The sequence below is a fragment of the Lithobates pipiens genome, unplaced genomic scaffold, assembly GCF_037356315.1.
Source record: "Lithobates pipiens isolate NorthernLeopardFrog02 unplaced genomic scaffold, aLitPip1_a1.2 Scaffold_16, whole genome shotgun sequence".
Taxonomy (NCBI): Eukaryota; Metazoa; Chordata; class Amphibia; order Anura; family Ranidae; genus Lithobates; species Lithobates pipiens.
Window position 1 is genome coordinate 567,215,939 of NW_027507748.1, and position 25,793 is coordinate 567,241,731.

General features: G+C 43.3%; 1 protein-coding gene across 1 annotated transcript in view; it reads right to left on the minus strand.

Annotated features, from left to right (window-relative positions):
* CSRNP2 (cysteine and serine rich nuclear protein 2) overlaps nucleotides 1-25,793 on the minus strand; it is a 77,281-nt gene that overhangs the window by 48,165 nt on the left and 3,323 nt on the right. The window lies entirely within an intron of this gene.

A 25,793-nucleotide genomic window follows, 5' to 3' on the forward strand; every position in this document is an offset into this window, starting at 1 on the left:
TATTCTGTCATAGGAGAACTTTCGTAAATTGAGTAACCTCTTCATTTTCGACATGAGACTAGCATGCAAAAAATAAATAAAAAATAGATAATCGTTCGTCCAATATTCTCATCGTATGCACGAAGGAGACTTTTCCTCTTGCTGTCATTACATACACTTTAACCTTCCAATAGGTGAGGCTATTTAACCACTTGGGGACCGCCTAACGGGGATGTACGTGATTTTTTTGAAGAGGGATATCTCGGTAACGGCAGCAGCTGCTGCCACAACTGAGATGTCCATCTCTTCAGGCGGCGGTCCTCTGTACGATAACGGTGGTCTCTGCGGCGGATTCGCCGCGAGATCACCGCTATCGGCGGCGGGAGAGGTGCCACCCCCCCTCCCGCCGCCCTCCCGCACCTTCCTCCGCTTACCGGAGCCGTCGGTAGCGGCGGAGGCGATCGGGTCCTTCCATCTGCTGGGCATAGAGACAAGTGAGGCTAAGATGGCCCCCACTCGTCTCTATACCATAGGAGGGCGGAAGCGACGTCAAAACGTCACTTCCGCCCATACCTCTTAAAGGTATATTTTTTTTTAAATGTCAGATTTTCTCTCTTTTTTTTTTTTTTTTTTTTTGCATTTTAGCCCAAATATGAGATCTGAGGACTTTTTGACCCCAGATCTCATATTTAAGAGGACCTGTCATGCTTTTTTCTATTACAAGGGATGTTTACATTCCTTGTAATAGGAATAAAAGTGATCCATTTTTTTTTTTTTTTAAAAACAGTGTAAAAATAAATAAAATCAATTAAAATAAATAAGAAGAAAAAAATTTTTTAAAAGCACCCCGTCACGACGAGCTTGCGCACAGAAGCGGGCGCATATGTGAGTAGCGCCCGCATATGAAAACGGTGGTCAAACCACACATGTGAGGTATCGCCGCGATCGGTAGAGCGAGAGCAATAATTCTAGCCCTAGACTTCCTCTGTAACGCAAAAAATGCAACCTGTAGAATTTTTTAAATGTCGCTTATGGAGATTTTTGAGGCTAAAAGTTTGACGCCATTCCACGAGCGGGCGCAATTTTGAAGCGTGACATGTTGGGTATCAATTTACTTGGCATACCATTATCTTTCACAATATAAAAAAAAAAATTGGGCTAATTGTACTGTTGTCTTATTTTTTTATTCAAAAAAGTGCATTTTTTCAAAAAAAAGTGCGCTTGTAAGACCGCTGCGCAAATACGGTGTAAAAAAAAGTATTTCAATGACCGCCATTTTATTCTCTAGGGTGTTAGAAAAAAAACAATATAAAATGTTTGGGAGTTCTAAGTAATTTTCTAGCAAAAAAAACTGTTTTAAACATGAAAACACCAAATCTGAAAAAGAGGCCTGGTCCTTAAGTGGTTAAGTGACAAATATCTGAATATATCTCCTCTTACTTCCTGCTGTGTCTCTGGGAAAGGAATTAAAGCGCAACTCCCCTTTTGTTGAGAAACACATTCCTCTCTGGGTGATCGATGTACATTGCAAGGATTACAACAACCCTTGTTGCAAATTCCTACCTTTTGTTATTCTGAAGAAATCCCTCTGTGTTTCTCTGTGCCTCTGTACTGAGTGGGTCTAATGGGAGTGGCTTCATAATTAGTGCTCTGCAGCTGCACAGCTGACAGTTAATGAGGAAAGCTGAAGGGCCCACATCACTTTAGACATGTTCCTATTGAAAGTATCTCTCCAAAAATTACATTTCTGGTGCAGGAGATGCCTGAAATCTGACTTGTATCTTAGGAAGACTTCTGGGAAAATTGGTGAGCCAATCAAAAGAAGGAAATAATGTTTCTGGGGAGTGGTCTGTACACATTCTGTGCGCAGAACAACTCCAGGTAGCCATATTCCATTGCATTCTCAGAAAATTACAGCCGCTGCAGATTGAAAAGGAAAGGTCCTTTTTAATAATATTCAAATACAATATGACTTGTGTTGCAATTATATGCGCTATATTAGTTGCTATTTTTTCACCACTAAAGTGGAGTTGACCTTTAAAGCAGTGGTCATCAACCCTGTCCTCAGGGCCCACTAACAGACCAGGTTTTATATATTACCTTGGGGAGATGCAGACTAGAATACTGCAATCACTGAGCAGCAAATGATAGCACCTGTGATGTATTTCAGTTATCTTGCAAACCTGGCCTGTTAGTGGGCCCGGAGGACAGGGTTGATGACAACTGCTTTAAAGGGTCCCAAATGGGACAGACTGAAAAAAAGAAAAACTGACCGGTCTTAATTCTGCTCTCTATCCAAAAACATTGTAAGTTTTGGCTTTGGAGTTTAAAAACTCCAATCTCCGGTCTCCCGATATAACATAGCACAGGGGTGCCCAACCAGTGGCCCGGGGGCCATATGTGGCCCTTGGCCTCCTACTCTAAGATGGCAGGTTGGCAAGCCCAGATCATGGGTTACTGGCTCGCCATCCCAGAGCAGCAGTTTTGTGAATTAAGCCACTGGTAGTGCAAGCAAGTGGCTGTGGAGCAGAGCCACATAAGCCAATGCTTTCTGTATAGTGCCTGCTCCTGTCACAGGCGGAGTGGTACCAAATGCACTCAGCAACAGCCAGCAATACCAGAATGAAAGATGGTTATTAAAGGTAAGTTTACTACTAAATTTACAGTATATATGGATATATCTGTTTTGAAGTGGTTGCTGGGCTGCTTTTAAACTGATCTGCGGGTGCAGTGCAGCTGCGGGTTACCTGCATTGAGCCATAGACTTCTGTTATTACCTGCGGGTTTGTTGTGCCTTCAGAAAGTGCGCCAAACTTGCAGGATATAATAGAAGTTTACGGAAAAGTGCAGCTAGCCTGCAGAAAATCCACAGGTTCACTGCGCTGCACCTGTTTGGGCAAATCACAGCGCATCAGTGTGAAAGCAGCCTTTGGCCCCTTTCACATGATTGGTCCGACCCAATCGGACTTACTATTCACCTCTATGGAGCAGCAGATGTAAACGGATTTGTGTCCGTTTACACTTGCCTACCTAAAAAAAAAAAAAAAAAAAAAAAAAAAAAAAGAAAGGGATCTGCCCCTTCCTTCTGGGCAAATCGAATTGGATCAGAGGGCCCACAGAGTAGAGTGAGCTGTGTTAGTGGACACGGACCTGTCATCCTCCCGCTCCACTCATTGTGGCCCGCAACCGGTTACCAATTCACTTAAGTGGCCCTCTCTCTACAAAAGGTTGGGCGCCCCTGACATAGCAGCAACAACTGAGCCTTATAGTAGGGAGGAAGTGTAGTCCTCAATAACGTTCGTATGGTCTGGAAGCACCTTCACTTTCCATTTAACCACCTTTACCTCCAGATCTATAGAAGCCACCACTGCAGTAGTTCACAAACTATCTGCACATACTTTTTTACTCCAGGTTTAGATCCAATAAAGGTTTTTTTTTTTTTTTTTGCAAACTGTACATGATAGACAATTGTTTAAGGATTGTTTAGGGATTATACGGATGTGAATCATGCAGAGATATATGGGTGTCGAGGGCAGGGCAGAGCCACAACCCTGATACTCCTTAAAACACTCATCGTTCTTCAGATACATTGCACAGGCTGGAATGGCTATACACCGCAGTCATTCCCAGACAATGCCTTTTCTGGGCACAGTGCTGGCTGGGAAGGAAGCCCCTTTTTTATTTTAGAACTCTTGCCCAGAAGACAACATATGGGCATTAATCATTTTCCCTAAAATGAACGGGTTTCTAAGGCAGAACATGGGGCAGGTTTTGGTCCGTCAGTCTGGTTTTTCTGGTATGAGACCTGTAGAAGGTTACAAGAGGCTGATTGGAAAAAGTCACAGTGGAAACCCAACACTGGAGTATTACCACAATGGGTGGAAGTGGACTGGTTCTTAGATTTTGATCCCACAGACCTGAGAATTGTTCCACAACACTCCACTGCCCAGCCTCCCTAGTCTTTACAGCGGAAGCAGGGCAGGAAAAATAACCAAAAAGCAGATGCTCCAAAGTTCATTGTAACACGTTACACCAATCAGATGCCCTGAAACTGCAGCTAATCAGGACATTCGAATACTCCCCCAGCCCCAGGTTGGAAGAGGAGACAAAAAAATAAAAAATTTTGTGAAATATAATGTACCTAGTCCCATCCTTTATCAGAGAAAGGAAGGAACACCCAGTGCATAAATAGGTGAATGAGAGTGGCCTCGGATTTTATTATTGAAGCATTTTGATAGATAAGTTGCTAAGAAACTGCCACAGTTAACATCTCATTTGTATGTTTTCTGGGTCAACAACACAAATGGGTTGATTTACTAAAACTGGAGCATGCAAAATGTGGTGCAGCTGTGCATGGTAGCCAATCATCCTCCAGGTTTTGGGCCAGGTTCACACTGGTACGACTTTGAGAGCACATGTCGCATGACGTGTATAAGGTCCGGTTCAAACCGCTGCGGGTGAGAGATCCGGATGTGATTCGCACCGCACTGCAGTGCAAATCACATCCGATCTGTCTGTGTGATGCGAGTTCAGCCATACAGATAGTATGGCTGAATTCGCATCGCACCCGCCGCAAACTCGCACAGGACCCTTTTTTTGGTCCGCAGCAGAATCGGATCGCATGGGTGTTCACACCATGCGATCCGATTCCTGTCCGAGTTTGCAGATCGCACTGCGATATGCGGACTGGTCTGGGGGTGTCATTAAGATTTCATTGACACTCCCAGCAGTCCGCATAGGGCAGAGTGAACTGCCGGCGGGAGGCATGCGATGCGGGAAAACGCCGCGGATTCGCGGCGTTCCCGCATCGCTATGGTGTGAACCCAGCCTAAATCAATGGTTCCCTATAACAGCCGTCTTAACCACTTCTGGACCAGCTCACAATATATGTTGGTACTTTGAAGGAAGATATCATTGCTATGGCAGCAGCTAGCTGCCATAACCCCGATATCCTCTTCTTCAGTGAGCGGTCCTGTTTAAGATAAAAGTAGTCTCTGCAGCAGAATCGCCGCAAGATCACTTAGCAGTGGGAGAGGGCCCCTCCTGCCGATCTCCGGAACAATCGGCAGTGGTGGAAGCGATCAGGTCCTTCCTGTGGCCTGATATGGAGACAAGTGAGGGGAAGATGGTCCCCACCTGTCTCCATATCATTGCAGGGCGGAAGTGACGTCAAAACGTCACTTCCGTCCATAGCTCTTAAAGGGCAGTTTGTTTTTTTAAATGACAACATAATTTTAGTCTAAATATGAGATCTGAGGTCTTTTTGACCCCAGATCTCATATTTAAGGGGTCCTGCCATGTTTTGTTTTCTATTACAATGGATGTTTACATTCCTTGTAATAGGAACAAAAGTGACACAATTTTTTTTTTTTTAAAACAGTGTAAAAATAAAAAACAAAACAAAAAGGTAAAATAAATAAGAAAAAAAATTGTTTTAAACGCGCCCCGTCCCGACAAGCTTGCTTCCATATGCATACCCGCATATGCAAATGGTGTTCAAACTACACGTAGGGTATCGCTGCAATCGGTAGAGCGAGAGCAATAATTCTAGCCCTAGACCTCCTCTAAAAAATTCTACAGGTTGCATGTTTTAAGTGACAAACGTTGCCTATGACGATTTTTAAAGGTAAAGGTTTGTCACCATTCCATGAGCGGGTGCAATTTTAAAGAGAGACATATTGGGTATCAATTTACTTGGCGTAACATTATCTTTCACAATATAAAATACATTGGGCTAACTCTACTGTTGTCTTATTTTTTAATTTAAAAAAAGTGTATTATTTCCAAAAAAAGTGCGCTTGCAAGACCGCTGTGCAAATACGGTGTGACAGAAAGTATTGCAACGACCGCCATTTTATTCTCTAGGGTGTTAGAAATATAACATTTGGGGGTTCCAAGTAATCTTCTAGAAAACAATAAAAACAGTTTTTAACTTGTAAACAACAAATCTCAGAAAGAGGCTCAGTCCTTAGTCATTTTTTAAACATTCCATCTTCTGCTCTTGTCGTTATAACTTTGGATATTAAAACATTTTTTTCTTCCAGTAAATACCTTATATAGCCCGCTTTCTGTTTCTTGTCTGGTCATTGGCCTAGGCTTATGACATCATGCACAGCTCTCTTTCTCACTCAAGAGAGTTTTCCAGGAAGTCAAAAGAGGGACAATGAGAGCTGCAGAGCTGAGGTTATGCCTCTGTGTAAATCCAGAAGTGAACAGGCAGCAGCTTCAGATACTCATAGTTAAAATGGATGCAGCCAGACCTATTAGAGGGAGAGTTCTGCAGGATATTTGGCAAGTACAGAATCACAGTATATATAAAATTATATGCAAAGTGGTTGGAGGGAAGCTTCAGAATGGCAAAGATGTTTTTATTACAAAATGATGTGAGCAGACTGCAGTTCCTCTTTAACTGGTTGGTTCCTGCACTACTTTGGTCCTACTTCAGCCCACTGAATATCATTGAATTTGGATCAAATTCAGGTCATCGCCCTAACTGATCCAACCTTAGCAAGCTACCTGTGCTCCGAGGATCTTGAAGGGAAACCAGATGCCAAAATTAAAAGGCGTAGGGTTTACCCCCCAATTTCATACCACGGGCCTGGTATGGACCTTGAGGTGAAACACCACTCCAGAATAAAAAAAAATAAAAAAAATAAAAATGTGAGGTCCCCCTCAGAATCCATACCTGACTCATCTGAGCACGTAGCCTGGCAGGTTAGGAAAGGGAGGGGGACTAGCGAGTGCCCCCCCCCCTGGACCATCCCAGGCCACAAGGCCTCAACTTGGGGGGTGCTCTGCCCCCCTTCCCCAAAGCACCTTGACCCCATGTTGATGTAGGTCTTTTCCCGACAACCCTGGGCTGTGGCTGTCAGGGTTTGATCAAAGTTTGGAAGCCCATCTCGAAGCCCCAAGGGGGCGGTGTCTCTGGGTGACATCACCAGATTCCACGCCCCATGGCTATATAAGCTAACATTTACAGCAGGAGCTAGCGTTGGGGGAAGAATCAGCAGAGGAAGAAGACAGCGGAGAGAAGATTTGGAGGAACAGAGGAAGAAATCAGCGGACCGAGAAGAACCAGAGGAAGAAGACATTAGCGCAGGAAGAAGATCCCGAGGATAAAGACCTCACTGGAGGGAGAAGAGATGCTGGGGCGGCATTAATAAAGGACTTTGTCAAAAAAAAAGGACTTTGTCAAAAGTTGTGTGCTGGTTTTATTTCTTGACACTTTTTTTGGTGAATGGGAACCCCTCCATGTTGAGGCCATGTGGCCTGGTATGGTCTGGTGGGGGGGCTCACTCACCCCCCCCGCTCCTGACCTGCCAGGCTGTGTGCTCAGATAAGGGTATATGTATTTTGAGGGAGACCCTACCCCTTTTTTTTTTTTTTTACTTTGGCGTGGGGTTTCCCTCGTGATCAAAGTCGGACAAAGTCGGACAGGAAGTCGCAGGGTCAAGTTGGATCCACAGTCATACGCAGTGGTGGCTGGTGCTCAATTTTTCCCCTGTCACTGGATAGCCGCATCACTTGGCCATCACCCGCCAGCCCCACACTTACCCCATGCAGATTGCAGCTTCCCCCGTCTCTCCTCCTAAGTCCCAGCAGTCGCTTCTCCCGGCCAATCAGGACACGCAGCCAAGCGGGTCTTAGGACTCCTGGCCAAATCGGATCTCAGGACACACTTCCCGATTAGCCAGGAGGAGAAACCAGAAGACGTTGGGGAATATTATTTGCTAATGTCACACAACTGCGTGGGCTCTGGGCACAGTGCTCTGCTCCCCAAGCACAGCCCTCTTCAGAACAACCAACAGATTTTCAATCTGATTCAGGTGTGGGCCAATCCAAAACTTTAATCTTCTTCTGGTAAACTCAATCCTTTGTTGATTTGGATGTATGCTATGGGTTGTCGTCATGCTGAAAGATGACGTTCCTCTTCATGTTCAGCTTTCTAGCAAAAGCCTGAAGGTTTTGTGACAATATTAACTGGTATTTGGAACTGTTCAGAATTCCCTCTACCTTGACTTAGGCCCTTGTTGCAGCTGAAGAAAAACAGCTCCAAAGCATGATGCTGCCACCACCATGCTTCACTGTGCGTATGGTGATCTTTTGGTGATATGCAGTGTTGTTTTTGCACCAAAACATATCTTTTGGAATTATGGCCAAAAAAGTTCAACCTTGGTTTCATCAGACCACAACACATTTTCCCACTTGCTTTTGGGAGACGTCAGATGTGTTTTTGCTAAATTTAGCCGGGCTTGGATGTTTTTCTATATAAGAAAAGGCTTCCGTCTTGTCACTCTACCCCACAGACCAGACATATGAAGAATTTGGGAGATTACCATCACATGTACCACACAGCCAGTACTTGCCAGATATTCCTGCAGCTCGTTTAATGTTGCTGTAGGCCTCTTGCCAGCTTTCCTGACCAGTTCCCTTCTAGTCTTTACATCAATTTTGGAGGGACGTCCAGTTCTTGGTAATGTCACTGCTGTGCCACATTTTCTCCACTTGATGACTGTCTTCACTGTATTCCATGGTATATCTAATGCCTTGGAGATCCTTTTGTAACCTTCTCCTGACTGATACCTTTTAACAATGAGATCCCTTTGATGCTTTGGAAGGAATGTCAAGAAAGACCTACAAGAACAACTGAACTTTATTTGAGGTTAATCAGAGGGACTTTAAATGATAGCAGGTGTGTACTGCTTCCTAATCACCAAGAGTTTGACTGTAATTGCTCAATTCTGAACACAGCTACATTCCCAGTTATAAGAGGGTGTGCACACTTATGCAACCACATTATTTTAGTTTTTTTAGTTTTACTCAATCCCCACCCCACCTAAAAGATTTCAATTTGTTTTTCAAGTTTATAGGTCACATTAAAAAGGTGGAAAAAGTTCTGCAATGATTTATCTTTTTTTTACATCTCAGAAACCTGCCATTTTAACAGGGGTGCATAGAATTTTTTTTATATCTGTGTAAAATTTTATTTTACGTTTAAAAGTTTTTATTTATCTTGATATAGAAAAACATTTTAATTTTCAAGCACTCACTAGAATGCTAGCTAATCCTTTTGCATTATCCATATTCTATAAAATCCACATACCATTTTGCCTAGTCTCCTAATCTGTATTAGAGGGAGATGATGAGTATGGTGCCAAGGACTGAAGGAAGCGATGTAAGCCTCTTTAGAGGCTTATAGAGGCTTCCTGTGTAATAGGGTGGTTCAACGCCTCCATAAAAGGAGGAGTTGTAAACCCTTGTGGATTTTTCACCTTAATGGCTGTGGCGTATCATCCATGGGTGCAGGGTGTTCACTGCACATGTGCCTCCAAGGGGAGGGGGCCCACTGTGACCCACCCTGCACACATGGATGATTGTCCCCTGGTTCACAGCCGGGGATGATCGATGCAGCAGAGAGACAGCTGTAAGCACCAATCTTCCTGTATGACAGTGGCTTCTCCTTCGCTCCCTGCCATGGCCATCAGTGCTTACAGTTGTCCCTCTCGCCGCGCTGATCCTCCTGGGATGTTGTGTCCTCTTCCTCCCCTGCTCCCCGTGTTCTCTCCCAGCCCACTGTGTCCTCCTTCTCCGCTCCCCCGTTCTCCTCCGGTCTGCCAGCTACCCTCCTCTCCTCTCCCGTAGGCTGCGGGGGATGTGTCAGGATGAAGAGCGGAGGAAGAAGCCGGTATATATGCAAATTTACTGCCCCATTCTTTTCTGAATTAAACACAGACTGTTACTGAATGCGCTCTATGACCTGTAATAACTGAGCAGAGTAACCTGTGTAAGTTTATGAATGAACAGGAGCCACCGTCTCCTGTCCATTCATCTTCAAGGCTGAGAAAGGGCCTGGGGAATCTGTGTCCTCAGTCCCGTCTCAAAAGTGAGATGTCAGGGGTCTGTTTAGACCCCTGATATCTCACCAAAGACCACCAACAAGGCTGATTAAAGAAAATATATAATTGTAAAAAAATAAAATAGCTACTGCACATACTACCCACCTCCATACACTTCGCACTCCTTACCTGCACACAATACCAACCAACATACACTCCTCTTCCTGCACATACTACCCACTGCTGTACATGCCACACTCCTCTCCTGCACATACTACCCATCTCCATACCCCTCTCCCTGCACATACTACCAAACACACCCCATTTCTCTCCTGCACATACTACCCACTGCCATAAAAATACCGCATTGTACATTCCCTATTTAACATTACTGCATTCCACACTATGTAATATATCTCAGACTATCAAACCAAACCCCATTTAGCCACGCCCAACATTTAGCGCAATTTTTCGCTAAGCACGCATTTTTTTTCTTCTGTGGCTAGGACCCACTGATTTCATGATACACACCTGCTTAATTCATTTTATGCATTAAAGGTGAAAAACCTGTGCTGCAGCATCCCCCCGAGCCATCCTTTTTCTTACCTGAGCCCGATCGTTCCAGCGACAGGGATGAGCACAGCAGCTCCAGCTGCTGCCTCATGTCCTCATTCGCTAGATTGATAGCAGGAGCCGTTGGCTCCCACTGCTGTCAATCAAATCCAGTGACATGGTAGCTGCGGGCGGGGCCCGAGACCCGCTGTCTGTGTCAATGGACGCAGTAGGAATTGGGAGTGCACCCGCACAAGTGCCCCCATGGAATGCGGCTCCCTGTGGTAGCACTTAAGAGGAGCCAGGTGCGCCACCAGGGGACCCCAGAAAAGGAGGATCAGGGCCACTCTGGGTAATACTCTTGCAAAGAGCAGGTAAGTATAACATGTTTGTTTTTAAAAAACAAACTTTTACTATTACTTGTCCCTCCCAATCTTTTAAAAGCCACTTATTTTGGATTTTAAAAAAATGCAACCATCAAAAAAGAAGAAGGGAACACATGGCACAACTGGAGGGCCACAATATTCTGTAGAAATATGGTCTCTGCCTCTTATACAAAAGTACAATCTTATGAACATACTAAGAGGAACTTGTGGCAAGCCAATGTCCACCAGGTTGTGCAGATAACAGCTGAGACCAACAGGTTAAAGAAGCTTAGGTCCTGCCAGTATTCATGCACAGCTGCTGCTAAATTGTTAGGCCGCTATAGCAGGGGTCTCAAACTGGCTGCTCTCCAGCTGTTGTAGAACTACAAGTCCCATCATGCCTCTACCTTTGGGAGTCATGCTTGTAACTGTCAGCCTTGCAATGCCTCATGGGACATGTAGTCCTGCAACAGCTGGAGGGCCGTCAGTTTGAGACCCCTGCACTATAGTATACTCATACCATCCCCTCTGTTAAATGAGGACTTGTGTCCCCGTGTCTGTGCTATATAGAAATAATGCAGATTTCTACCTTATAACAGAGCGTCTCCCGGGGCTCACATGACTCCTCACCTCTATCCTCTCCCCATCTGAAAGGGATAGCGGGAGGGGCTGAGAACTCCCGCTGATGTCAGCTGGGGAGGAGAGAGAGCCGAGGAGTCATGTGAGAGCTGGGAGACACTCTGATATAAGCTAGAAATCTGCATTTTTTTTTATATATAGCACAGACACTGGGACACACATTGTTATTTAACAAAGGGGACGTCATGAATATACTATAGTTATTTCAGTAGGAGGCGAGTGATCAGCACTGTCACGAGCTGACAGACAGGGAGGGGGGGGGGAAGAGGAAGACAGAGCAGGGCTGTGGATTATGGAGGCCCGTAAACTGACCACTGTATCAGGGCTCAGCAGCCATGATAAACTATGGTCAGTTTACAGGGGGGAGAGCAGAACCAGGCAGGATCAGCCAGGTATTTTAGGTTATACGGGGGGGGGGCAAATGACACAGCACAGGTACTGTGCTGTATAACATGCTTTAAGGGAACAGGGTGCCAACAAACGTTTATGGCTTTTTTTTTTAATAAGGTGTAGGCCACAGTTTTGCAGTTTCTGAGCATTTCCTTTCTTGTTTAGGCTCATGAATCCAAATAATTATTTAATTTGCTTCTGACACCTGCTCGCTATTGATGTCTTTGAGACAGTATGCTTTAAAGGTATGTCTACATCTGGGTTCTTTATATAGTTGCACTCATAAGTTTACATACCCTGGCAGAATTTATGATTTCTTGGCCATTTTTCAGAGAATATGAATGATAACACAAACATTTGTTTCACTCATGGTTAGTGTTTGGCTGAAGCCATTTATTATCAATCAACTGTGTTTACTCTTTTTAAATCATAATGGCAACAGAAACTACCCAAATGACCCTGATCAAAAGTTTGCATACCCTGGTGATTTTGGCCCGATAACATGCACAGAAGTTGACACAAAGTGGTTTGAATGGCTATGGTAACCATCCTCACCTGTGATGTGTGCGTGTGTATCAATGAATTTCTGGACAGAACCTTGCATCTTTCATTCAGTGCTGCACTGACGTTTCTGGATTCTGAGTCATGGGGAAAGCAAAAGAACTGTCAAATGATCTGCGGAAAAAGTAGTTGAAATGTATAAAACAGGAAAGGCATATAAAAAGATATCTAAGGAATTAAGAATGCCAATCAGCAGTGTTCAAACTCTAATCAAGAGGTCAAAAACGAGGGGTTCTGTTGAAACCAAACCACAGCCAGGTAAACCAACTAAGTTTTAAGGAAAATTGTTCAGGATGCAAAGAAAAACCCACAAATAATTTTAAGTGAAATACATGACTCTGAAAATGTAGTGTGGCTGTTTCAAGATGCACAATAAGGAGGCACTTGAAGAAAGATGGGCTGCATGGTTGAGTCGCCAGAAGAAAGCCATTACTACGCAAATGCCACAAATTATCCCACTTACAATGCTCCAAACAGCACAGAGACAAGACTCAAACCTTTTGGCACAAAGTCATTTGGAGTGACGAGACCAAAATTGAGCTTGGCCACAACCATAAATGCTACATTTGGAGAGGAGTCAATGAGGCCTATGATGAAAGGTACGTAGGTGGATCGCTGATGTTCTGGGGATGTGTGAGCTACAAAGGCTCAGAAAATTTGGTCAAAATTGTTGGCAAGATGAATGCAATATGTTATCAAAAAATACTAGAGGAACATTTACATTCAATAAGCCAGGAAGCTGCGCATGGGACATACTTGGACATTTCAACATGAAAATGATCCAAAACACAAGGCCAAGTTGACCTGTCATTGGCTACAGCAGAATAAAGTGAAGGTTCTATAGTGGCCATCTCAGTCTCCTGACCTCAATATCTTTGAGCCCCTCTGGGGAGATCTCAAAACGTGCAGTTCATGTGCAAGACAGCCCAAGAATTTACAGGAACTGGAGGCTTTTTTGCCAAGAGGAATGGGCAGCTTTACCATCTGAGAAGATAAAGAGCCTCATCCTCAAATACCACAAAAAACTTCAAGCTGTCATTGATGTTAAAGGGGGCAATACACAGTATTAAGAACTGGGGTATGCAAACTTTTGATCAGGGTCATTTGGGTAGTTTCTGTTGCCATTATGATTTAAAAAGAGTAAACACAGTTAATAATAAATGGCTTCAGCCAAACACTAACCATAAGGGAAAGAAAAGTGTTTGTGCTATTCATATTCTCTGAAAAATGGCCAAGAAAACTAATTCTGCCAGGGTATGTAAACTGTATAATATATATTTATATATTACAGTTGTGATACTGTGGAGGCAATTATTTTTTCTTTTCATACCACCATGTGCAGTTTTTTTTGTACCTTTCACAAACGCATCACGTGTTTTCTCCAACTACTGCTAGATTGCAGCCAGTGCTGCTCTTAATTTTTGTTTATCGCTTCTTACTCTAATATTTAATAGTATAATGAAAGTTCTTGGTGACTTACACTTTGGCTGCCCATATTTTGTCTTTATATTCCGCTCCGGGCACTTGGTGGTCTATTTCTTTTTACTGGCACACTCCTTTTTCTGTGGACTGAGTTTTGAGACTTAGGTGTCTCTCTTGCTTATACCACTAGGTGCAGATTTCTGCACCTTTCACACACTCACTATGTTTGAACTATTCACTGTTACATTGCAGCAAACATTTCACATTATTTGTATTGCTTATTACCCATTTTGATTTCATTATTCATTTATCACTATATGCATAAACTTCTTTTTTTATAGCAACTACTTTGGGTGCCATCATGGATTGGCCACCCACGCTGAATCTGCTTCCTGTTTGTCCCCTTCAGTTCTCACTGAGTCATACTTCCACAGCTCCTGGGTGAGACTCCCCTGGCAATCACCATTTGGAAATATTTCCATTTCTATTCTTAGCCGATTTGTAAGTATTAGAGACCCTCTAGTGGCTTTTGAGGTTGGAACTATCCTTTATATTACGAGATATCATTAGGATTTTAACATGCCTGACATTTTATCTTACAGATACTATACATTAGGGTTACACAAATACCACTTTTTTTATGATCAAGTACAGATACCCACCCCCCCCCCAGTACTCGCTGATACTTTTTTTTTATGTCATGTGACAGTTTTCAAAGCACAATAGAGACTGCACCGATATGCAGCACTGACTGATGGGCACTGATAGGTGGCACTGAAAGGCAGCACTGATTGGCAATTGGCATAACTAATGAGCACAGATGGGCCTCACTGCAACTTATAATAAATATTAAATATGTTTTATGTTGTTTTCCCCAAGACAAATGCCTGGTGTTCCATTAGAATCGGCGACCCGTCAGTTTCAGTAACAGAAGTGGTGTTCTGTCAGAACACTCCGACGCCCATCTTGGTACACCCTGCACACGGCCGCAGTAAGCAATTTCTCTATATAGGCTGGGTGTAACAAGATGTCCGCTGCTGCCTTCTGACTGCAGGCTTACTACGGCTGAGGCAGGGTGTTACAGTGTTCTGACGGAACGTCATTTTCGTTACTGAATCTAATGGGTTGCCGATTCTGGCGAAACACCCCGCATGTGTCTTGGGAACCTAGCTGCTGCACCCCTGCCAGCTTACCTGCCAAAGTGTTGTTGACTTCTCTTCACCCACTGACTTCCGGGAGTGACGCCTCTTCATTCCTAGAGGTATCAGATTAAGCATCGGAACATTTGCATGAGTACAAGTACTCGTACAAATGCTTGGTATCGGCACCGATAAGTATTGAGCCTTACCCAGAAAAAATTGAGCAAGGAAGCTGTAAATTGCAGGATGTACTGGCCATTGTCTATATTTAATGGTGCAAAAAACTACCTACGATTTTAACTTATCTTTCTTTTTCAGGTCCAAAGTGAACATGGCAGCACCTCCAGAAAAATTAAATGTGGAAGAGCCCAGGACCATAATCAAGTTGCTTTTTCTCCAAGGGAAAGGTGCGAAGTAGACCCATGATGAAATGTCACAAACTTTTGGCGACAGTGGCCCTTCATATGCAACATTGGGTCGTCAATTTTGAAACTGGCCATTTCGGTGTTGAAAATTAGAAACCCAGTGGAAGGCCCGTTTCTGTCTCTGTGCCTGCAAAAGTTATTTTGTGAGATCCACTTTGCAGCAAGCTTTCTCATTTCCAAGTCGTTGAGGATAACGGCACCAGCTCCTCTCACGTGATATTCCCAGATATGTAGCAATACTTTTGGCTGATATTCAGCACTCCTCCATGATCAGGTCACATTTGCAGGCACAGAGACAAATAGGCCTCCCACTTCTCACTTTCAATATCAAAATGGCCCGTTTTAAAATTGCCAACCCAACGTTTAACTGTTACACGTGAAGGGCCACTGTTACCCAAAGTTTGCGACATTTCATCATAGAGCTGCATCGCATCTTTCCCTTGGAGAAACAGGAACTTGATTATGGTCCTATGCTCTTCCACATTGAATTTTTCTGAACGTGCTGCCATGTTCACTTTGAACCTGAAAAAGAAGTTAAAATCATAGGTAGTTGATTTTTACACCATTGAACATAAACACCATTTACAACATAGACAAATTGCCAGTACACCCTGCAATTTACAGCTTTCACGTTCAATTTTTTCTGGGTAAGGCTCAGTACTTATCAGCACCCCCTCATAATATCGGTGCCATCCTACTATACATGCATCTAACTCCTGAAGAGTGAACAAAGCCACCAAACGCATCAAGTTTATGGATGAAATTTTTGTTTTAATGATGTATGCCAGTTGGATTGTATATGGTTAACACTATATGTATGACATGCATTAACATGGATCCATTACAAATCAGCTTGTTTCCATTTTATCGTCTTTATATATGCAGTATTAAACAACAATGTTGGAAATTAGTTATTCCTTGGTCATATGTGTTGTGCCTCACAACGTCCCAGAAGAAATAAATTGGCAGGGACTGATGTGATTGTACAATATATATGAAAACTGCTGCGTAAATTGACGGCACTATATAAGTACCTTAAATAAATTAAAATAAATTAAAAAAAATTGGTTGTACTGTGAAGGTAATGGTGGAGTAGACATCGTGAAAATGCAATTTAATTATTTATTTATTTTTTTTAACAGCCATAACACGCAGAAATAGAGAAGCTACACTCCGATCATGTTACTCTGCTCAATTTTTATTCATCCATAAATGCAACATAGTTTATCCCCACCAGGAGACCACCCCTTTCTCACATATTTCACCCTTACAGGCTTAGTCAGAGGCCATACCAACATAACAAAAGAACATAACAAGTACTTTAATGTCTTAAGAACTAAACTCTCCAATCATTTACAGTCATGGAAGCTGCCATCTTAGTCCTCTGATTTGCAGTTACCACTGTGCTGCACACGTGAACAGCTATGACACCAAACATTTGATGGCTTGACAATCTGATAGAGGCAGCATAAGCACACTAGTAACTGATAGTTCTTATTCATGGCATGCCTTGAATGTCACCATTTTGGAAAATTTGTTGGTTTAGTTCTACATTAATATTAGCTTCCTGTATTATCATGTACAGTGGGACTGGGGGCAGAGGGATCATCAGTGGAAACCATTAAGACTCTGCTGCATTGCACATTGATATTATATGCTGCTGGTTACAGCTCTTGCTCATCCTCTAATGGCTGAAGTGAAGCTTCACTAAACCACACTGCTTAAAGAGTAACTCCGGTTTTGTTGAGAAAAAAAAAAGCCTTCCCCTCTTGGTGACCTATGTACATTGCAGGGATTTTAACAAACTTTGTTGCAGATTCCTACCGATTGTTTATTTTGAAGAAATAGCGGTTTGTCTGTGTCCATATTCCGAGTGAATCTATATGGGAGTGGTTTTATAATTATCCATCAGCTGCTGCACCTGCAGGGTTCTAATGAGGAGTGTGGCAAGGTCTGCATCCCTTTAGATGTAATTTCTCTTTGGAGTAACTCACCAAAAATGAAAATTTTGTTATTAATATTTTGTTATTCAAAATCTCACTTGTATCTTAGTGTAGAGTTCTGGGAAAATCTGGCAGCCAGTTACACAAGCAGGACATTCACATAGCGCAGCATTCACATATGCAGGACACCCAACATTAGTTCCAACTAGTATTGCAACATTTATTCCTAATTTACTCTGCCTCATGCAGCTAAAATGTGTGCTGACAGAGGGCCGGGGAAGGAGGGGTTGTCAAGGATGTTATGAAGGTTTCCAATGTCCTCCTCATCATCCAATGGCATTAGGACACTGGCAGCTGACCTACACAGTGCCCAAGGCTGTAATGTTGCACAATGAAAACCTGTGGCTTTGTGTAACAAAAAGGCAGGATACATCTGCTGACTTGTACACAATTTGTCAGCAATTTTTAGGCATTTTGCCTAGGCACCCCGATTGAAAAAGGCTGGTATAATTGAAGATATGCTTTAAAAACATAAATGTCACCCCCAGGCCCTGCAGGCAGTTAAGTCAGGTACCTAGCTATATTTACTGGAAGGGTCCCCTAGGATCTAGGGCCTAGATGACATAACTGTCCAGAGAACACCAAAATTCAGTTGGTAGGAAAGACAGCCAATATGTATTTCAACTGAGAATACACTGCATCTGTAAAGTATTCACAACGCTTCACTTTTTTACAGCCTTATTTCAAAATGGATTAAAGACTTTAATGGGATGCACCGAATGGGTTTCTTGGTGCCGAAACCGATACCGAAAATGAAAAATACACTAGGCCGAAAACCAAAACCGATACCGAAAATTGCTGTTTTTAAAAAATATTTTTATACAGGAGGTGGTCAGAGACTGGGGACACGGCACAGGAGGTGGTCAGAGACTGGGGACACGGCACAGGAGGTGGTCAGAGACTGGGGACACGGCACAGGAGGTGGTCAGAGACTGGGGACACGGCACAGGAGGTGGTCAGAGACTGGGGACACGGCACAGGAGGTGGTCAGAGACTGGGGACACGGCACAGGAGGTGGTCAGAGACTGGGGACACGGCACAGGAGGTGGTCAGAGACTGGGGACACGGCACAGGAGGTGGTCAGAGACTGGGGACACGGCACAGGAGGTGGTCAGAGACTGGGGACACGGCACAGGAGGTGGTCAGAGACTGGGGACACGGCACAGGAGGTGGTCAGAGACTGGGGACACGGCACAGGAGGTGGTCAGAGACTGGGGACACGGTACAGGAGGTGGTCAGAGACTGGGGACACGGTACAGGAGGTGGTCAGAGACTGGGGACACGGTACAGGAGGTGGTCAGAGACTGGGGACACGGTACAGGAGGTGGTCAGAGACTGGGGACACGGTACAGGAGGTGGTCAGAGACTGGGGACACGGTACAGGAGGTGGTCAGAGACTGGGGACACGGTACAGGAGGTGGTCAGAGACTGGGGACACGGTACAGGAGGTGGTCAGAGACTGGGGACACGGTACAGGAGGTGGTCAGAGACTGGGGACACGGTACAGGAGGTGGTCAGAGACTGGGGACACGGTACAGGAGGTGGTCAGAGACTGGGGACACGGTACAGGAGATGGTCAGAGACTGGGGACACGGTACAGGAGATGGTCAGAGACTGGGGACACGGTACAGGAGATGGTCAGAGACTGGGGACACGGTACAGGAGATGGTCAGAGACTGGGGACACGGTACAGGAGATGGTCAGAGACTGGGGACACGGTACAGGAGATGGTCAGAGACTGGGGACACGGTACAGGAGATGGTCAGAGACTGGGGACACGGTACAGGAGATGGTCAGAGACTGGGGACACGGTACAGGAGATGGTCAGAGACTGGGGACACGGTACAGGAGATGGTCAGAGACTGGGGACACGGTACAGGAGATGGTCAGAGACTGGGGACACGGTACAGGAAATGGTCAGAGACTGGGGACATGGTACAGGAGATGGTCAGACTGGGGACATGGTACAGGAGATGGTCAGACTGGGGACACGGTATAGGAGATGGTCAGAGACTGGGGACGTGGTACAGGAGATGGTCAGAGACTGGGGACGTGGTACCGAAGATGGTCAGACTGGGGACATGGTACAGGAGATGGTCAGAGACAGAGGACGTGGTACAGGAGGCATCCCCCATTGCAGCCAGTGTGTCCCCATTGCAGCCAGTGTGCCATTTTGCAGCCAGCCTGTGCACTGTGTGCAGGGAAGAGAGCCGCCTCCGCCGCCTGTTTGATAACAGCGCCGGGAACATCACAGCTTTCATTTCAATTGCGGTGTGTTCCCGGCCGTGCGCCGTCACACGCAGCCCCTCCCCCTTGTCCGGGCACTTTGATAGACAGATCATCCGTCCAATCCTGCGGATGATCTGTCTATCTAAGTGCCCGGACAAGGGGGAGGGGCTGCGTGTGACGGCGCACGGCCGGGAACACACAGCAATTGAAATGAAAGCTGTGATGTTCCCGGCGCTGTTATCAAAAAGGCGGCGGAGGTGGCTCTCCTGCGCTATGATGGGCGTCACCAGGGGCGGAGCCCCGCCCCCCACCCAGGCCACGCCCCATTTTCGGCTCCATTATCGGCCGTTTTTCTCTTTCGGCAAATTGCTGAAAAGGGCATTTTCGGCCGATATGTTTCGGCGGCCGAAATTTCCGTGCATCACTAATTAAAGTCATTATTTTCCTCAAAATTCTACAAACAATACCCCATAATGAATATAAAGGGGTGGGTCCTGCGCAAATCGTGCCACTCAAATAAAATACACAAATTCAAAATAATATAAATATGTGCATACATACAATGCCGTGAAAAAAAATATAGTCCAAAAAACAGCACGCATAAAAATATATAAAAAATATATAAAAAAATGGAAAAAAGGTTTAATGATAGAACAATAATAAAATGTCCGCTACTCAAGGCTCCCAGAACTCTCACCTTTAAACGAAGTGAATAAGCAAATCAAACAAACTCCAGGATTCTCTTATTTCATTCATAAATAATAAATAATAGCCATCAGGAAATCCAAAGGAGGATTTACTCCCCATGAAGAAGTCACATGACGTAACGCGTAGGGATTGGCCAGAGGACGAACCGGAAGTAGAGTAAGGCGGGAGGAAGTTGTCATTATACCCTCTTCCTGATTGTGCTTGTTTTTGCAATTAAAATGTGAGAGTCTTTACTGCTTTTTAATAAATCTACCTGCCGTTTTTTAAACTACTACACTATGGAAGTCTCCTGTTTCTCTCTCTCCCCCTCCTCTCTCTTATTTTGAGCCATACACTGTGAAATAGAAGTGAAGATCCATTTCACCTGTTCTGGAAGCTGGGACTGGCCCTCTAGTGGCGGAATTGTATCATTGCATCCCTCCTTTGGATTTCCTGATGGCTATTATTTATTATTTATGAATGAAATAAGAGAATCCTGGAGTTTGTTTGATTTGCTTATTCACTTCGTTTAAAGGTGAGAGTTCTGGGAGCCTTGAGTAGCGGACATTTTATTATTGTTCTATCATTAAACCTTTTTTCCATTTTTTTATATATTTTTTATATATTTTTATGCGTGCTGTTTTTTGGACTATATTTTTTTTCACGGCATTGTATGTATGCACATATTTATATTATTTTGAATTTGTGTATTTTATTTGAGTGGCACGATTTGCGCAGGACCCACCCCTTTATATTCATTATTTGATAGTTTGTGCTTACTATTTTGTCCTGCTGCATTTTTTAGTTAGCATTTGCACTTTATATCACTCAGGCTCTTTTTCACAGCATCTGTGTTTCATTATATCTGATTTTGGATTTTGTTCCACTTTAGTCACTTATTACCACTTAGCGGCGCGAAGGCTGACCACTTTTAATACCCCATAATGACAACGTGAAAGAAATTATTTTTAATAAATTTGCCAAGATTTTAAACACAACAAAAACAAACAAAAAACAACATGTACATAAAGTATTCACAGCCTTTGCTCAACACTTTGTTGAAGCACCTTTGGCACCAATTACAGCCTCAAGTCTTTTTGAGTATGATGCTACAAGCTTGGCACACATTTTTGGGCAGTTTCTCCCATTCATCTTTGAAGGACCGCTCAAGCTACATCACGTTGGATGGGGAGCGTCAACCTACAGCCTTTTTCATCTCTCTCCAAAGATGTTCAATCAGGTTAAAATCTGGGCTCTGGCTGGGCCACTCCAGGACATTCACAGAGTTGTCCAATGGCCACTGCTTTGTTATCTTGTTTGTGTGCCTAGTGTCATCATCCTGTTCTAAGATGAACCTTTGCCCCGATCTGAGGTCTGAAGCAGGTTTTCTCTGTACATTGCTGCTTTCATCTTTCCCTCAATCCTGACTAGTCTTCCAATTCCTGCCGCTGAAAACCATACCCACAGCATGATGCCGCCACCACCATTCTTTACTGTAGCGATGTATCGACCAGGTGATGAGCGGTGCCTGATTCCCTACAGACGTGACGCTTACCATTCAGGCCAAAGAGTTCCTATCTTTGTTTCATCAGACCAGAAAATTTTGTTTCTCATGGTCTGAGAGTACTTCAGGTGCTTTTTGGCAAACTCCAGGCGGGCTGTCATGTGCATTTTACTGAGAAGTGGCTTCCGTCTGGCCACTCTACCATACAGGCCTGATTGATGGAGTGCTGCAGAGATGGTTGTACTTCTAGGTGGTTCTCTCTCCACGGAGAAATGCTGGAGCTTTGTCCGAGTGACCATCGGGGTCTTGGTCACCTCCCTGACAAAGACCCTTCTCCTCCAATCTCTCCAGTTTGGCCAGGTGGCACACTCTAGGAAGAGTCCTGGAGGGTTAGGAACTTCTTTCATTTACAGATGGAGGTTAATATGCTCATTGGAACCTTCAATGCTGCAAAAAATCGTTCGATACCCTTCCCTAAATCTGTGCCTCGATACAATCCTGTCTCAGAGGTTAGTAGACAATTCCTTGGACTTCATGGCTTGGTTTGTGCTATGACATGCACTGTTAACTATGGGACTTTACAGTGGGGCAAAAAGTATTTAGTCAGCCACCAAATGTGCAAGTTCTCCCACTTAAAAAGAGGAGAGGCGCCTGTAATTGTCATATGTATACCTCAACTATGGGAGACAAAATGTGGAAACAAATCCAGACAATCACATTGTCTGATTTTTGAAAGAATTTATTTACAAATTATTGTGGAAAATAAGTATTTGGTCACCTACAAACAAGATTTCTGGCTCTCACAGACCTGTATCTTCTTATTTAAGAGGCTCCTCTGTCCTCCACTCATTACCTGTATTACTGGCACCTGTGAACTTAGCATAAAAGACACTTGTCCACAACCTCAAACAGTCACACTCCAAACTCGACTATGGTGAAGACCAAAGAATTGTCCAAGGACACCAGAAACAAAATTGTGGACCTGCACCAGGCTGGGAAGACTGAATCTGCAATAGGCAAGCAGCTTGGTGTGAAGAAATCAAACATGGAAGCAATAATTAGAAAATGGAAGACATACAAGACCACTGATAATCTCCCTCGATCTGGGGCTCCATGCAAGATCTCACCCCATGGGGTTAAAACAATCACAAGAACGGTGAGAAAAAAATCTAAGAACCACACGGGGGGACCTAGTGAATGACCTGCAGAGAGAGCTGGGATCAACGTAACAAAGGCTACCATCAGTAACACACTACGCCGCCAGGGACTCCTGCAGTGCCAGACGTGTCCCCCTACTTAAGCCAGTACATGTCTGGGCCTGTCTGAGATTTGCTAGAGAGCATTTGTATGATCCAGAAGAGGATTGGGAGAATGTCATATGGTCAGATAAAACCAAAGTAGAACTGTTTGGTAGAAACACAACTCATTGTGTTTGGAGGAGAGAGAATGCTGAGTTGCAACCAAAGAACACCATACCTACTGTGAAGCATGGGGATGGCAACATCATGCTTTGGGGCTGTTTCTCTGCAAAGGGAACAGGACCACTGATCAGAGTACATGAAAGAATGCATGGGGCCATATATCGTGAGACTTTGAGTGCAAATCTCCTCCCATCAGCAAGGGCATTGAAGATGAAACGTGGCTGGGTCTTTTAGCATGACAATGATCCCAAGCACACCGCCCGGGCAACAAAGGAGTGGCTTTCGTAAGAAGCATTTCAAGGTCCTGGAGTGGCCTAGGCAGTCTCCAGATTGCAACCCTATAGAAAACTTTTGGAGGGGGTTGGAAGTCTGTGTTGCCCAGCGACAGCCACAAAACATCACTGCTCTAGAGGAGATCTGCATGGAGGAATGGGCCAACATACCAGCAACAACCCTGTGAAGACTTACAGAAAACGTTTGACCTCTGTCATTGCCAAAGGATATATAACAAAATATTGAGATGAACTTTTGATTTTGACAAAATACTTATTTTCCATCATAATTTGCAAATAAATTGTTGTGATTGTCTGGATTTGTTTCCACATTTTGTCTCTCATACTTGAGGTATACCTATGATGACAATTACAGGCCTCTCTCATCATTTTAAGTGGGAGAACAATTGGTGGCTGACTAAATACTTTTTTGCCCCACTGTATATAGACAGGTGTGTGTAGGGCTCAAACTAATTGATTAAACAACTAATCGATTATGAAACTGATTACTATTTTCATAATCGAATAATCGGCGAGTAACATAATGGGGTTAAAAAAAAAGAGCCCTTTATAGTACAAAGCGAGCAAATAATCGTTACTGTAAATATTACTTTCACAGTTCTACAGTAAAAAAATAAAAATAAAATAACCCCTTACAGAAGTGATTATCTGCTTTTTTGTACTATAAAAGGGCTCATTTAAAATTTTTTAACCCCATTATGTCACTAAACATCTTAGACCTGGTTCACATCTATGTGTTTTTTTTGGTGCGGTTTGCAGAAACGCACTACAGTTCATTTACATGGGACGCATTCACATCCATGCTTTTTTCAGCCGTTGCATATTTGGAAAGGGTCAGGGACTTTTTTTTTTTTAAATGCAAAACTGTGCTTTTTTTGGTTCAATATACTTCAATGGAGAAGCTGCAGAAGAGCATGTAATGTATTTTGCAGCAATTTGTGTTTTTTAATCTGCCCAACAAATTGGCCCAAAAAAAAAAGGCAAAAATGCAAATCGCAGCAAAATCACGTGCACAAAAATCAAAATGCACAGCAAAAAGCACTGCTGAAACAGATCAAAAGCAAACTGCATAGGTGTGTACCGAGCCTTATGCTGGCCAATTTTAAGACGAAAAATCTTTGTACATTCGCTGAAAGAATGTTATTTGAAATTTTCACTTATTTTTAACATTCTGTTTTTAAAATGAATGTAATTTCTAAACGAAAACCACATACACTGTATTAAAATCCTTTGACCAAGAAGTTGTCTATTTCCAAATTTTCCCGTCACTGTGGTTGAAAATGAACATCGATTTTACCCCACTAATGATTAGAAATTCAAACGAACATTCTTAAAATTACATTTTGTTTGAAGGAAGACATTGTTTTTTAAATTAAAACAAAAAAATTGATCTGAGTCTGATATTTACCAGATTCACCCTCTATCCTCTAATAGTATACACAGTATATCTCTTCTGTTATTCTCAGAGTGGATTAGATATTTTGCTCCCTAATCATATAGTTGGTTATATTTACCACTGCATAGAGATATTTAAGAATAAATTGTCTTTTTTTTAAACTTTACATATTAACCGAATTATACACCACACTTTTTTTTTTCAAGGTTATTAACCGATTAATCGGCCAACTAATCGATTATGAAAATAATTATTAGTTGCAGCCCTAGATGTGTCTTTCCAAATCATGTCCAATCAACTGAATTGACCACAGGTGGACTCCAATCGAGTTGTAGAAACATCTCAAGGATGATCAGTGGAAACAGGAGGCACCTTAGCTCAATTTTGAGAGCCATGGCAAAAGCTGTGAATACTTATGTACAGGTGATTTGTGTTTTTTTATTTTTAATAAATTTGCAAAGATTTTAAAAAAAACTTCTTTCATGTTGTCATTATGAGGTATAGTTTGTAGAATTTTGGAGGAACATGATGAATTTAATCCATTTTGCAATAAGGCTGCAACATAAAATGTGGAAAAAGTAAATACTTTCCTGGATGCACTGTACATCAGTTTAGCCATAGCTCTACAATACATTATAGTTTAGACACCCCCACATGAGATGACATTTTGTGATTTTGTTAAGCAGGGTTGTAAAGCAACCATCCGTGTGCACATCACTAATCCTTGTTGTGAATATTAGTACAAGCTCTTGATGCATTCAGTATGCCTATAGACTTCTTTGCTGGCCGCCATAGGAGAATTACAAAGTCATCTACTATATATCTTTAAAATGACAACTATGAATTAAAGCACCCTCAAGGTGCTAAGAATTTGCTGGTGAAATGTTAGATTTATTTTGTGCATCCATCTGTTGCTGCAATTCCTCTAAGGCATCATGCAAAATTTAGACAA